This window comes from Electrophorus electricus, chromosome 21 (genome assembly GCF_041902795.1).
Source record: "Electrophorus electricus isolate QZ-2024a chromosome 21, ASM4190279v1, whole genome shotgun sequence".
Lineage (NCBI taxonomy): Eukaryota > Metazoa > Chordata > Actinopteri > Gymnotiformes > Gymnotidae > Electrophorus > Electrophorus electricus.
In genome coordinates, this window is record NC_137517.1 from 12,909,756 (window position 1) to 12,925,553 (window position 15,798).

A 15,798-nucleotide genomic window follows, 5' to 3' on the forward strand; every position below is an offset into this window, starting at 1 on the left:
CCAGTCACAACACTTTATCCAACCTTCTGCGGGAGAGAGAAATCAGAGCTACAGTATAGAACTGTATTTAAATAACACAGACTAGCGTAGAACAGTGACAGTAAATTACCAGTAGATTTTGACTGTGGGAGAATTTTGTTTGTCATGGAGCTTATACAGCACAGCTGTTCTGAGCAGACGTTTACTTAGGTTTTCACACACACACTCACACACACACACACACACACACACACACACACACACACACACACACACACACACAGAGAGAGAGAGAGAGAGAGAGAGAGAGAGAGACAGGTTATTAGTTTGTGTGTAATACCTATTCTGTGCTCACAAACTCTATATAAAATGACTATTTATTGTCATTAAGTTTCGTTTCTAGCATACACTCCCCTGATATGACAGTTCAAACCATTTTGAGTGTTTGAATAAACCATTTTCAAATGGTATCTTGGGTCTCTCCTCTGCTGATCGCCATGTCCAGTTCACATGCCCAGTGATGTAGTGGTTTAAGACAGTATGTGAACGTTTAGTTGGGCCCAGACATGTATCTGAGAAGAAGACGAGCTAAAAGACGTTAATCAGGCAGATCTGTTTACTAGTAGGTAACATCTAAGGTCAAGGTTATGATGGAGCTGTAGACATAAGTGAATGTTTTAAGGGACTTCAGACAAAAATTCTGAATAAAAGGTCAAAACACCACAAGGGACATAATCTGCATTAATCTGGTGTTGGCAAAAGTGCAAAATCAAACATCTGTTTTGTTAAAAAAACATTTCACACAGTATTGACGTGTAACTCGCAGCATTCACGGATCTCCTTTGCTCGCATGCAAAATGTACATGTGCTCACTCATATTTGCTCTGCTCTCGCTTACATTTACTTTGCTCTGCTACAAAACTGCTTGCACGTGTTTAGATATATCCTGCTCTTACACAAACTTGCTCTTCTGCACACACAAACACATACTGTACTCTCGCGAATGTTTTTGTGTTCTTGCGCACAAGAACACAATTCTTTAATTTCATTATTATTAACTGTGAATGAAAAGGAAAGTCATTCATGATCATGATACAAATGTTATTATAAAACAGTTAGAACTTTAAAATAATTGCGGCACTTTCATATACATAATATTATGTGCCATTTCACAAAACAAATATGAATGTATTTAACACATATTGTTCTTATACTGTATAATATGTATGACTCGGGAATTTGCTCAAATAGATAAAGAAATAATATTATTTGAACTTACAGTAATATGCTCTGCTATATAAAGGAAAATTACCAATCTGCTACCATTTAGTGTTAGTAACCAACTTTGGTAGAGCACAAATTCACTCATTAGCCACATTATTTACCACTAATATCTGTAGTTCTGAAATTGACCACCTTGTGGTTTCCGTTACGTCTCCTTCCTGATCAGGTTTATCAGAGGCATGACAATGGTTTTACTGCTTGATAAAAGTCAGACACTTAAAGTCAAATTGCCACTGCTGGCGTTACTGCGTCAGTGAACTGTTCCACTAAGACGCATTAATGTAATTATGACATCACAACCTAAGGAAAGTGTAAGTTATTTAAAAGCGTTCCAACACACTAAATACCTACATGATTTTCTGAAGGAGGACAAGGTGATTTTCAAGGTATAGTCCGACCAGAATTATTGGATATTCTAATAGTTTTCAGCAATAGTATCAATATTACTTGCATGATTTATTATATCATTAAATTAAGTGCGCCGTTAATTATAGAAATATCTAAAATATTTTATATTATCCGTGTATCCCCTGGATTCAGGAACGATCGTGAAAGGCCAAATTAAATCAATAGAGAAACATGATGAGTTTTTCTCAACATGGGAAATTGTTGACCAGGAACAAAACGTGGACACTAAAAGAAATGACGCAGGTATGCAATTTTACTGCCAAGCTGAAAATATAATATTTGTCTGTCTGAACATCAATCCGATCTGTTTGCTCTTTTTTTTAATCCAGACGATATCCGAGCTGCAGAAGGACAACTTTAACCTGCGCATGCGTATATGCTTCCTCAAGCATGAGGGCGGCTCGCAGAAGTGCAGCAGTTGTACAGAACAGATTTACAACGCGGCAGAGGAGCGTTTCCCAGTGGCGACGCAGCAAAACTTAGACGTGAGGAGACCCGAGTCTAGTTTTTGTAATCAGAGCCGGTTAATTGAGAGGACGAGACTGGGGACACTTGTTAATCACACTCCGCACCTAGATAAAGGGAGGGCGCTAAAAAATCTAAATACAACTTGAAAAGGCAATAAATTGACCTTCTCAAATGCATAAATTATTCTGCCCAAGCCTCTTTATTCTCTTCCTTTTTAGAATAGTTTTAACTGCTACTGCAGTAGCAGGACCAGACACGTGTCTTGAATTGAATTATTTCTTCATTTCACGTAATGCTCTTCATCCACCTGTCAGGAGCTGAGCAGGTGCAGAGAGGAACTGGAGAAGATGGAAGCGCTTTTCCATCAAGAGAAGACGCTCCGCCTACAGCTAGAGAACCAGCTACAAGCCTACACATTACAAGACCCGCCCTCTGAGGATCAGAGCCAATCAGAGGAAACCATTGAAGAGCTGCACAGGTCGGTACAGGCCTATATTTAATTCTGATAAGAAACATTGTTCATGGAAGATTTCCCAGTTAGAAACTCGGGCTGTTTCTCCAGGACAACCACATCAAAACAACAAAATTATTTGACATATTTCCATTTTAAATGCTAATTTCTGACCACTTAAGTTAAACCTTAGGGCCTTCATTAAACAATAATAATCCTTAGCTAGTAAATTGCTGTACTTTAATTATAGAAGAAATTATCCTTAGAAATGCTTTGTTTTTTATTCTTAGCAAAAGACAATTATATTATAGTACCTAGTCCTGAGCTGGCACACACCATTCTAATGTCACAGTGATTTCAGTGGAGTTTCTCCATGTAGTTCCATGTAATTGGAATGTAATTCCAAGATGAATCTGTGTGCAGAGAGTCCATCTCATAGCTCTAAATGAACATGTGAAATAAAATGTAGCCTAATCGAGTGTGTGTGTGATGGCTGTCAGGTACATAGAACAGCTGCAGGGGGAGCTCAAGGCTCAGAACACCATAATCAATCAGCTGAGGAACAGGAGCACCAATCAGAGCAGTGGACACCAGCCTGGCCACGCCCACAACTCCACACTCACCACCCTGAAAGAGGATGACATACGTGTGAGTGTGTATGTGTGTGCAGGTGCATGTTCCTGCATACATGTATGCTTATTAAACTGTTACTTTAAGACACTAAAAACTTTAATGTTTTAATTAGGCTATGAGAATACATTAAAAATTATAAATTGTATACTATATAGGGAAATCCATTTGAACTAAATGTTTAGTATATTTGTACTCTATGTATGCTCTCTCTCTCTCTATTTAGGATCTGAAGAACTTGTTGGAGTTGAAAGACTCTGAGCTGCATGAGACCAAAATGAAACATGAGGCCAGTAAAAACGACCTCCAACAGGCCCTGAAGGACAAAGAGAAACAGATTCAGGTGGGTGTCTCCAAACACATGGCAACCTACAGGTAAAAACAGGCGTCCAAAAATATGCTCTTAATACAAAAGACCTATAGAGCTCACTAAGCATATTATCTGCACATTTATTATAAACATTTTCTTGTGGTTTAAAACAAAAGTGTGAAAAGAGAAAGGACTAAAACACAGGTCTGAAAGGGAACGACACCTTTACCAGACACACTCCTCAGCTTTATACAAAATGTCTGTGAAGCTTGGAGCCTCATTTAACCCCTGCCTGAACTCTGACCCCTGCAAGAGAAGGACTCTGCACCAATATTCCTCATCACACCAGACGGGGGCAGCAGGGAGTAACACTGCAGCAGGGGGTGTGTGCATTTATGAGGGTGATTGTTGTTGTGTGTGAGCAGGGGCTGCATGACATTCTGGAAGGTCACATCCAGGATCTAGCTGAGAAAGATGCTGCGCTAGCAGAGACCACATCAGAGCTGAATAATCTGGAATCTGATGTGGGCAAACTCATTCTACAGCTTGAGAACAGAAAGCAGCAGCTTCCGGTAGCAACCCGACGTTTCATTCAGTCAGACCAGGTGCAGGGCGGAATTTAGTGTTCTTAACATACTAAAAATACACCTGATTCACAACTCATCTGATATAATGGACCAGTACTCTAAAGATTAAGACTAGGTTTAGTCTGGATGCAAAGAATGGTTCCTTAAGTTGAATTGACTCTATTGAATCTCACACTCTGAATTTGATGTTTATTTACTTTGTTTCATGTTTATATTCAGACTAAGGAGCTAAACTAAGGTTTAGAAAGGGAAGTGATGCAACTAGTGCTGTCCTAGACAATAAAATGTATAATATAATTTACCCAACATAAGACATTTCTGATTATTTCAGTATAAGGGCTCTGATCCTTGTTTGGAGTCATTATTTCTAACTACTGGTTTCTCTGTGTTTATGATTGCACACACACATACAAGGAAGAGGATCCAATTGCAAGAGGTTTTATAGTGAAATCAAACAGATCAGAGGGGTCAGGCAGGTATTCGTAGTCCTGTTGATTCAAGGTCCATAACATGGGGCAGAGTCCAGGGGTGTCCAGGGGTCAGGCAGAAGTCGAAAACCAGAAAGACAAAACCATAACTGAACCACTTGGTATGCAAAATAAGGTTGGCAATACTTCATGACGTGAGTGTGAGGGAGGGGAGCTTAAGTAAGGGAGCAGTGATGAGAGAAACAATGATCAGGTGTGTGCTAGTATTCCAGTAAACCAGATTGGAGGCGTGTGTGGGAAGAGGTAGGCGTGGCAGTGCAGGGCTGAGCGTGATTCCTGGGGTTTGTAACACTCTGTCTCTCTGTGATGATCTTAGCTCATGTCTGGGCAGCTACAGGAGAGTGTGAGAGAAAGTCAGCTCCTGAAACAACGCCTGAGATACACAGAGGCCTTCACACATCCTACATACCAGATCCAAGGTACACTCTGCACTGTGGGACTGATGGGGTCTTTCATTTTTGTCAAACTACTCTTGCTAAGTTATTTTCAAAGTGAAAAACCAAATATAGATGTAACATATATCTATAACAACCTTGTAACCTGCTGCTAAAGATTTTTCTTATTTTAATACCCTGTACATAATTGTTTGCATTATAACTATTAAAAATGCTGTTGACAAAAATATAAGAAGCTCCTGATGTGGTTTTATCAGCAGTGGAGCAGCATATGTTGGAGATTCATGAACTGAAACCAACACTGCTGGAGACTATCAGGAGGACCCAGGACCTGTACAGACATCTGCAGGCCGCTGAGCGAGGTGCAAACACCAGTTCTACAACACGGGGACACAATCCAGAATTAGCCAAGCTATCCTCATTTACTAAAAATGTTCACTTGCGGAACCTGAAAAATCACGTCTTCCATTTCCACTTGAGAGTAGATGAAGATGGTGGTGAGTGTAATGATTTAATGAAGGTGTAACAAATGACTTCAGCAGAAAGATAATGACTTAATAGAATTTGTACAGTTACACCTGCAAGGTGTTTTAAGTGGCACCATTTAATGAAAGGTTGTCAGAAAACAGATGCACATTACAGAAATGACTGGAGGTGTGGAAGGTATACTTTTAATAACCTCTTTACCGTTACACATCGTTGTTTTGTTGTTTTGTGTTGTGTATTCATGTCACATTAATGCACTCTTGTTCATCTTGCTCTCGTAGCTTCAGTAAAGAAGGACCATTCTGGGAGGAACAGTGGCAGTGTGTGCAAGAGCAGCTTCAGATCAGTGATCAAAGCGTTGATCTGCTGCTCAGATCCTGCCCAGCCCTGCCTCTCCTCCAGGGCCCATGTTCATGGCCTCCACGTCCTGGTTCCACGTGAGAACTATGACACGCTGCTGGAACAGATGTGTGAGGGGAGGGGTCTGATCAGTCGCGCGAGTGAACTGATCCAGCAACGCCTGCAGACCCACGGCCGACATCACATGCAGGTCCACGTGAGCCCAAGCACGCGACACACAGATTCAATTGGTTAATCGTCACATTTCATGGATAATTTTCACTGAGCTGATTTTCCTATTTCAAATGGACCATTTGTCACTGACTGTGAGGATTATTGAAGGATAAAGAGGCCCAGCGGAGGGCGAGTGGGAAATATTAATCCTTCATGTCTGTTTCAGCCAGTGGACCAGAACCTGCTCAGAAGCCTCTTATACATCATCAATGTCACTCAGACAACTCTAGAAGAGGCCAGTAAACTGTTGACATCTTTATCAGATGTCTCTAAAGAACAGAACCACGACAGAGTAGGAGTTATTTACCACTTTTTGCAACTTTCATAAGTACCACACCAGTAAGAAGTGAAATTCATTTAGCTGTTAGCTAAGTCTATTTACTGGAAGAACTTCATATTGGACTAAATTATGTTTTTTTGATTGACACATACAAATAATATGATTATTTTGGATTTTTGCACATTTGTAAATTATTTATTTATTTATTTTTCTTTAGTTCTGCCATCCTCAAAACCTCAAAATGAAGAACAAGCTGAAGAAACCAAAAGTGGAGAAATCATATAAGATGAATAAGATGCTTTCAAAACACTACGGCGATTCAAACATTGAGCAACACTGACATTAAAATGATCTCCTGTGATTATTTTCTCTGTGATGGTCATATTCCACCCCTCTATCATCCATCAGTCTGTGCACCATCATACATTCACTCTTTCATTGTTGTTGTTTTTAGTAATTAAAATAAAATAAGTGTTGAAATAAAACTACATTCTGAGTATAGATTTTTTTCAAACTTATTGATGATTCTTCATTATGATTAAATTTTTTTACACCCTTACATACTAATAATTAAAAATTGGACAATTCCATGCAACATTTATTTATTAGAATGAATTTTGAATGTCCAAAAATAATAGCATTCTGCAGCAGTCAAGACAAACTTGCAAAAAGTCAGCAAGTTTATTTCTTTTAAAGATCCTTAAGAGACTCAAAATTATGCAAGTACAACAAAACTGTGCAAGTATAAAAGCAATGTAGGAAAAATAAATAAATTTAGCTAAATCAAAATAAATTCAACAATACCTCTTGATAGTTTTTCCTCATGTGAAACGCTTCTACATCACTAAATCAGGGTTTTGCAGTCTCAAAGTTATAGCTACTATAATAGTTTGCTAAATGAGTAGAAATTAAATAATTTTCACACATCAGGGATGTTTATTGCTACGCTAAATTCAGTATCATAAGTATCAAAGTGATCACAAGTCATAGTTATAAACCACAATGAGGAAATAGTCTTTATCCCTCTTATAACTGGGTTTAGGCTACAATTTATTATGTAGTGATTTAGATACAGTAAAATAAACAAGTGATAATATCTGGAGGGAAGCTTAAGCCTGACCAAGTATGTCTGGTTTAGTAAATGTGACTGTGTAGACCCGTAATATATTATTATTATTATTATTGTTATTATTAATTTAATTACCATCAAAGCAATTGCTTGGCATGTTTAAAAAGTATCTAGAATGCTAGAAAAGCTCTTCATTTGCTTGCTCACGTCTTTGCACAAAACACGTGTTCTTTTCATTCATAAAATAACAAAATATGCAAGCAAATGGATGTTACTCCTGTAGCAGGGGTGAATAAGGGACAAGACCCTCCTTTCTTAGAGTCCACAGTTTCTGTTTGAAGAATGAAGAGTTAATGTCTTTGAGTGACAGCAATCCTCACCAAGGTGTGAAGGGGGAAGGGGAGGCGAAGCTATCAAATGACTTCACAACCAATGTCCAAGCACGAGCGGCGTGATTGGCAGCTGTTTCAACAAATAGAGGACGCTTAGATGAATACGCAGACACCTCACCTGCCTTATTTGTTTACCCACTACGTGAGTTTGAAATATGCGCACTGCTTTGTGTTCTAAGCCAGATGAAGTGTAGCACATGCGAGTGAAGCTGTTTGGCAAAACTGATACAGTAATCCATATTGTTTTTACTTAATTTGATTACCAATACTAAGGGACATCATGGAAAGGAACAGGCTTATTTTAGCTGAAGTTTATGTGGAGTTCTTTGGGTGCAGTTATAAGATGGAAGCTGAGAGACTGTTCAGTGGCTTCTAGCATGGATTAGCTTCAATGTTTGCATTGCAAAGGACTGGATATTTCCATTCACTGCTGAAAATATTCACAATCCTCCTACAAAATGTAAGTATACATGAGAAAGCATACTATTTCTTTACAGTATTACAGCACTATCCCAGCATAATCATTTAACATAATAACAATGAAGAATTTAATATTGTCTTTTAATAAGTGCATTGTACATTGAGCATTGTTGTGATGTTTTAGCAAAAAGAATATTGCACACTCAATGTATAGTGACTGATGACTTTGTGTGCATTTAGATGTCTAGGACACCTAGTAGAAAATGCTGTGCAGCTACTTGGTAATTTCATGTATATACTCAAGTGTTCAATTTATTAGACAAGACCCTGGTGAATCAGAATATGTAGAGCATGACTGAAAATGAATCTCCAGCATCAAAATACACATTCTAAACCCACAAAATAAAAGTCATTTTGGTTTTTTTGACATGTTCTTCTGTATTAGAGGAGCTCAACTAGAAAATAAATGAGGGGTAAATAAGTCTGGATGTGAATGACTGTCATGTCCCAAGTGTTTACATCAATGTGACTCCTGAATCATTGTACTATGTGTACAATTTCTGATAACTAGTATTAAAGTGATCAAGTACAAATCATTTGAAAACTTAAATCACTTAAAACTGGAGGTGCATGTACAGGCTAAGTATCCACTTCCAGACTTATTCAAACATTGACCAACTCTGACATTAAAATGATCTCCTGTCATTATTTTCTCTACGATGTTCATATTCCACCCCTCTATCACCCATCAGTCTGTGCACCATCATACATTCACTCTTTCATTGTTGTTGTTCGTAGTAATTAAAATAAATAACTGTTGAAATAAAACTACATCTGGAATGTTAGTCTCTTCAGCCTTTATTGTCTATTATAAGTAGAGCTGGGTGATTAAAACTAGATGTCTTCAGACTCATGGATGATTCTCGATTATGATTATATATATATATATATATATATATATATATATATATATATATATATATATATATATATATCCTTATGTAATAATTCTAAGAAAATGTATTATTAATTTTTAGTTATATCCATTCAAAAATACCTTTATTGATGTTTTTTCCTCATGTGAAATGTCACTACACTGTGCATCATTACATCAGGATTATAGCTACTATAACAGTTTATTAATTAGAAGAAATTAAATCATTTTCACAAATCACATGTTTATATACACAAACCACAACAAAGAAACAGTCTACTATTTCACCCTAAACACCCTCCTACTACTGGGTGCAGGCTACAATCTCTTATGTAGTGATTTAGATACAGTAAACTAAAATATGTAATAATAACACTAGGGAAGCTTAAAAGTGAAGGAACTGAACCAGTTAGGAAGACAAGCAAGACTGGTGTTAATAAGAAATGTTTTACCAGCCAAAGCATGTGCTTTTGTGAATAGGATGTGTATTTCACAGTGCAGGGTGAGGTAATAAAATGATATTGTACGCAGAAGAATATGGATGGTTGGCTTCAGCATAAAGCCTCAGAAGGCCTCTTTGACAGGCCTCTAGGGGCCTCAGTTGAGGGATCCTTGGTTCAAGGATGGGACATCCCAGCCCAGCACCGGAAGAAAGAATATGGGCATTTGGTGCTATGAAAAAGGATCACCAGAAGAAGCAATATGGGCACCTGGCGGTAGGAAATAAGATCGCTTTTTTAAAAAAAATAGAAGTAGTTTAGGTTGAACATAATGATACCAAGAACCAGTTGGTGTAAGTATTGAATATCAATTTGCATATATTGAATAATGTATGATTTGAACATAATAGTGTAAACCTGGAAAAGTATTATAAATGTCACGGGACGCCCCCCCCCCCCCCCCCCCCACACACACAAGTCACATGGTACGGCCTGCCGTGTGCAGGGGGTTTAATGTTTGTAACCACGCCCTTTGTAATTGTATGCACCTGTATGGGGCTTAATGTCTTGTCTCTTTTGTCTATTTAAATTTCTGATAGTGTGTGTACTGTGTTGGTCATTGTTAGTCTGCTGTTAAATGTAAAATGCGTATGTAATCTTCGTTCAATGTTACTAGAGTCTGTGTTTTGTTACGTGTATGAGTCATGTCTTTCCTTCATGTTGTATATGAGTGCCACTATTGTTGTTTGTGTCTTTTGTTAATAAATGCGTCACTTCATCGAGGGAATCTGTGCATCCTGCTCCACGCCCATCAGCACTCAGGCCAGCAGATTCGTTACAATAAAAAAATTTAAATGGTTATGTAAGTGTCCTTGAAGAAAATATATAAAGGTCATGCCCACCTGACACTGTTAGACATTCTTAAATCCCTGTTAAAACATTCTGCATAGGTGGTATTCAGACCTGGTCCACAGAGCTTTGTAGTCAGGTTTTGGGGGTCTTAAGGGTGCAGACTGGGAATTGAAGGAGTGAGAATTGTTTGCTAAAAATATAAAATAACAAAAAATGGAGTAACAGTTAGAAAATCAACCGGTAAAAGTGAAAATAGTTTCACAAAAACTTACTGTAAAGGGAAATAGTGAAAAAAAAAAAACAGTTGAATAAAGAAAGATAAAGTAAAGAAAAATGTGCAGTGAATAAAGAGAATAAAGAGAAATAAATAGAGCTCCAGAGAAAAAAAGCGCTGAAGAGATGAATGTTAACAGGTATGTTTGTTCCAGTTGTTTCTGTATAAATGTGACCACAACAAGTGAAGTAAAGAAAATGTGCAGAATAAAGAGAATAAAAGAATAAAAGAGAATAATGAGAATAAAATAATAAAAGAAAAAAAGAGAATAAAGAGATTAAAAGAATAAAGAGAAGAATAGTAGATCTCGTGAGTAAAGCAGCACTAAGAGAAAAGTGTTAAATGTTTTGTCTGTAAAAACTGTGTTTGTGTTGATGTGGCCATCGCGAGTTAACAGATTATCAACAATGACGTATTGTACGACGCATACCAGCATAACAGTTTTTTCTGGGTTATAATTAAGATTATTTTGGTTTGGTCATTTAACAAAGGAAGTGAATGGATATGCAGACAGATCTTTCTAAACGTCATTAATAATATCTCATTATAAAATGCGTGCATGCAAAACATATAGACATTGTTTTAGTAATAAATATAAAGTAAATGATAGAGGTATCGTATATAAAACTGGTAACAGTTAAAGCAGTAGCGAGCATACATATGATGGACATTTTAAAATAGCAGCAATAGGAGAAGAGTAAAGTTAAAATATACAGGATAAGAAATTTAACCAGAGCGAGTGGCGGTTAATATTATTTTTGGAACAGTGAATATCTAATTTACCCAAGTAAGTTCTGGCTAAATCAATATTCAATAATCAATAAGCAGTTAAATCTAACAAAATAGATCTAACAAATCTAACAAACTTAGAATCAAGTGAATAGATTTGCGACTAAAATAATCACATGGATAGCAATTTGTTAAATGAGATGCAGGGAGTGCAAATGCATTTTTGGCTTGAGAAAATATATAGAAACTCTGCAGGTGTGGCGTGTCGGAAATCGCTAGACTTAATAAATGTTAAATTGTATCGGCTGACTAAGTGACATAAATTGGATGAATAAGGAATAAGGAGGATTTGGAAAAGGGCTCTGTTGGCTGCAGTTGTTGTTTAGCCAAGTGCCTGTAAGAGCAACAGTTGGAGTGGAGCGGTTGCCATGGGGACCGTTTGAACCACCGCCAGCGCTGGATGATGGGAGGCGGTGTGTAGGGTTAAAGATTTGAATAATGACAGACAAGAGACAGGTTTACTGGGATAGAGGGCTGGCTACGTCCATATTGGTGAACAGAATTAACTCATTGAGCTCAGAGAATTGGAGGCAGACACCTGTGCAGAAAGCTACAACTGTAAGAAAAAAAGTATTACTTTGATGAATTCCACAGTGTGTCCTGATTGTTTTTATTGTACAGGAGGAAAAATGTGGGAAATTTCACAAGGAAATGTTGTAGGATTTGGATTATGGATTACACTGAACCTGTTATATTTCAACTTTTAACAATACCCATTATTTTGACAACTCCAATGGAACTTTTGTAGAACAAGACCTGGTTAATCATGCACGTCTCATGCAGAAATATGATGGTGTCGTAATTCCGGATACTCATTGGGTATGTGGGGGTAAGAGTCATGTTGATTGTGTCATTTCCTATGGTTCCTGTACCTGAAGCTGTACTTCCCACACAACGATGCTTATCATTGTTTTCAGCAACGTGAGGCACCGAAGGGTAGTTTGGATGATAAAGTATCATTGATGCTATTGGAGTTCATAGGGGGGCTTCGGATTAATTTAAGGCTAGAAATCAAATTGCTGCGGGATCTGAATCAATTCTCTGGTGGTTTACTATAAACAAAACTATTGATTGGATAAATTACATATACTATAATCAGCATCATTTTATTAATTATACTGATGCACTAACAGCAGTGGCGGTGCAATTGGAAGCTATGTCATTAATGACCTGGCAAAATCGTATAGCTCTGGATAAGTTTTTGGCCGAGAGGGGAGGTGTATGTGTTCTGTTCGGAGAATCCTGCTGTAATTTTATTCCAAATAACAGTATTAACATAATTTATAAACTGAAGTAACTGTATAACCTAAGATATTTGTGTGATAATATAAGAAACCTTCGTCATGCCCAATGGATGTTGGCCACATAAGTAAGAAAAGAATGTTACAGGGCACACAGTTAAATTCAATAGTTCATATTAGAAATAATAAACTAAAGTCACAACATTGTTAACATTTATATAAAACAATGACACATTAAATAGAGACAGCGAGACAATAGTTCATGACAAAATCATGAAAGGGGGGAATGAGGTGATCAAATGTTTTGAGGCAAAGGAAAGGCCAAACGTTAATCTGTATTTTCATGAGACGATCTGTGATCTAATTAAAATAGGCTTTGAAGCTCCCTGTCACACGTGCAGAGTGGTGCAAGACTGTCTGAAAGCATAAAGATGAATAATGTTTCTGGGGTATCTTAAGGTCAGAGACCTTTTTGAGTCTATATGTGCAAAACAGAGGCTCTGATGCAGGTGGTTTCAAGGCCTCTGTATAAGTCTAAGGCAGATCACACTGGATTGTTCCCATGAGAAATAAATTCATTAGTGTTGGAAAAGATCTCTGTTTTTAAAAGACTAGAAAGCTTCCATAAACTGTAAAATATGGTCTTTAGCACTTTTCTTATAGATGATTTCAGTCTTACATCAAATAGTGAATTCCACTACATGCACAATGCTATATTTTCAGGGTGGGCGTGGCCTGGGGTGATGGGAAGGTGGAGCCCAGTGTCATATCTTTTCATGGGGCCCAAAATCCCTGACGGCGCCCCTGAGTCAGCTTCAAAAGCTTCCACAACCAGCATTGCTCTAAGGGATTATTAAGAGTACACCACCCACTTTAATTAAGAGAACACCACCCATTTTAATTAAGAGTACACAACCCACTTTAATTAAGGGAACACCACCCACTTTAATGAAGAGTACACATAATTCAGCCTCTTTATAACTGAGTGAATCTTAGCTCAACCAGCTGGAGTTTTGGACACACTATTTTGTCATCGATAAGATTTTATTGGGGTCCATTTTCCTGTTGAAGAGACTCTTGGTCAGAGTCAGATGGCTCAAACATGGAGCTAAACCACACTGATCCTGCCAGCTGTTTCTCTCACGCAGCAAGCAGGATCAGTGTGGTTTAGCCCAATGTCTGAGCCATCTCTCACTAACACTGGGATGTTTACATTGCCAGGGAGACACCACTATTAAACATTATGTGAACAATATGAATGTAAACATGTCACTAACATCTACACATGTGCACACAAACATATACCTGTAGGGCACTATGCTTGTTCTCATCCTAATACCTTTTCACTTATGAGGTCATACTGACCTCAGCATGCAGAAACAACAGGCGATGACCCATGTGTTCATTAATGCAAACCACAGGCTTTATAAAGCTAGGAGCCCCTCCCCTCTTTCTGTCCACAAATATCACACACCACAAGGCAGACGAGCACTGCTGGGCATATACAGTGCCTGGCCAAAAAAAAGGTCACACACTCTAAAATTTCGTTGGACCGCCTTTAGCTTTGATTATGGCATGCATTCACTGTGGCATTGTTTCCACAAGCTTCTGCAATGTCACAACATTTATTTCTGGCCAGGGTTGCATTAATTTTTCCCCAAGATCTTGTATAGATGATGGGAGATTTGGACTACTGCACAAAGTCTTCTCCAGCACATCCCAAAGATTCTCAGTGGGGTTCAGGTCTGGAGTCTGTGGTGGCCAATCCATGTGTGAAAATGATGTCTCATGCTCCCTGAACCACTCTCTCACAATTTGAGCCCGACGAATCCTGGAATTGTCCGTGCCGTCAGGTAAGAAAAAATCCATTGATGGAATACCCTGGTCGTTCAGTATATTCAGGTAGTCAGCTGACCTTATTCTTTGGGCACATAACATTGCTGAACCTAGACCTGACCAACGGTAGCAACCCCAGATCATAGCATTGCCCCCACAGGTTTGTACAGTAAGCACTAGGCATGATGGGTGCATCACTTCAGCCGCCTCTCTTCTTACCCTGATGCGCCCATCACTCTGGAAGAGGGTAAATGTGGACTCATCAGACCACATTACCTTCTTCCATTGCTCCAGAGTCCGATCTTTATGCTCCCTATCAAATTGAAGCTATTTTTGCCAGTTAGCCTCACTGATAAGTGGTTTTCTTAAGGCTACACAGCTGTTTAGTCCCAATCCCTTGAGTTCCCTTCACACTTATATTCAGCTTTTCTATTGTAACACGCCTAGCTCTACATGATTAGGTAACATTGACATCATCTAACACATTCAGAATTAAGACTTTATGAATGAAAGACCCAGCAGGAATAAGCAAAATGCTTTTTGCTTATTGCTTGTCACACTGAATAATGTTGCATTGCTCTTCATTTAACACAATAAATCCAAGCAATGACTAAGAATTTGCACATTATTACAAACTAATACATTTTTATTTATTGTATTTTTTGAGTTGAAGATTGTTCCATTAACTGCTCTGACCAGATGTAGCCATTTCATTATCATGAGCCCCCACCCTCTTCTTGTGCATATAATATAATCTCTGTTAATCCCCTCCTGTATAAACTGGTATTTTCAGAGACTTGCAAGTGTTTTTGGGAACTGTAGGCAGTGAGTGGAATTAGTTGAGGTTGCAGTTTCCTTGTACTTGGTTCTGCTGATGGTGTGAGGTGCTCTTTGTGCTTTCTGGTGGGTTTGGCACGCTGTAAATCTGGGTCTGCAGGAGGGAGGAGGGAGGGTGCTGGAGGGTGGGGCCTGGATGTTTGGGGGTGGAGCACCCTCTTCACACTAGGAGGGGCCACTGCTGTGCTGGTCTGGGTTTATGGACTCTTTAGACTTCTAATCTGAGACATCACATCATCCTGAGAAATCAACTATAACCTTGAGTGGAACGTATTTTTCCTAATAATGTAGCATCTAATAAATACAGAAACCGAGCAACATCTGTAAACAGGAAGGAGTCTGAGAAAAAAAGGGATCTGGTAAACAAAGACAGCA

The 15,798-nt window shown here is 38.3% G+C and overlaps 1 pseudogene; it reads left to right on the forward strand.

The window, feature by feature from the left end:
• The window catches only part of LOC145652840 (NACHT, LRR and PYD domains-containing protein 12-like), a 362,627-nt pseudogene that overhangs the window by 85,281 nt on the left and 261,548 nt on the right, over nt 1–15,798 (forward strand).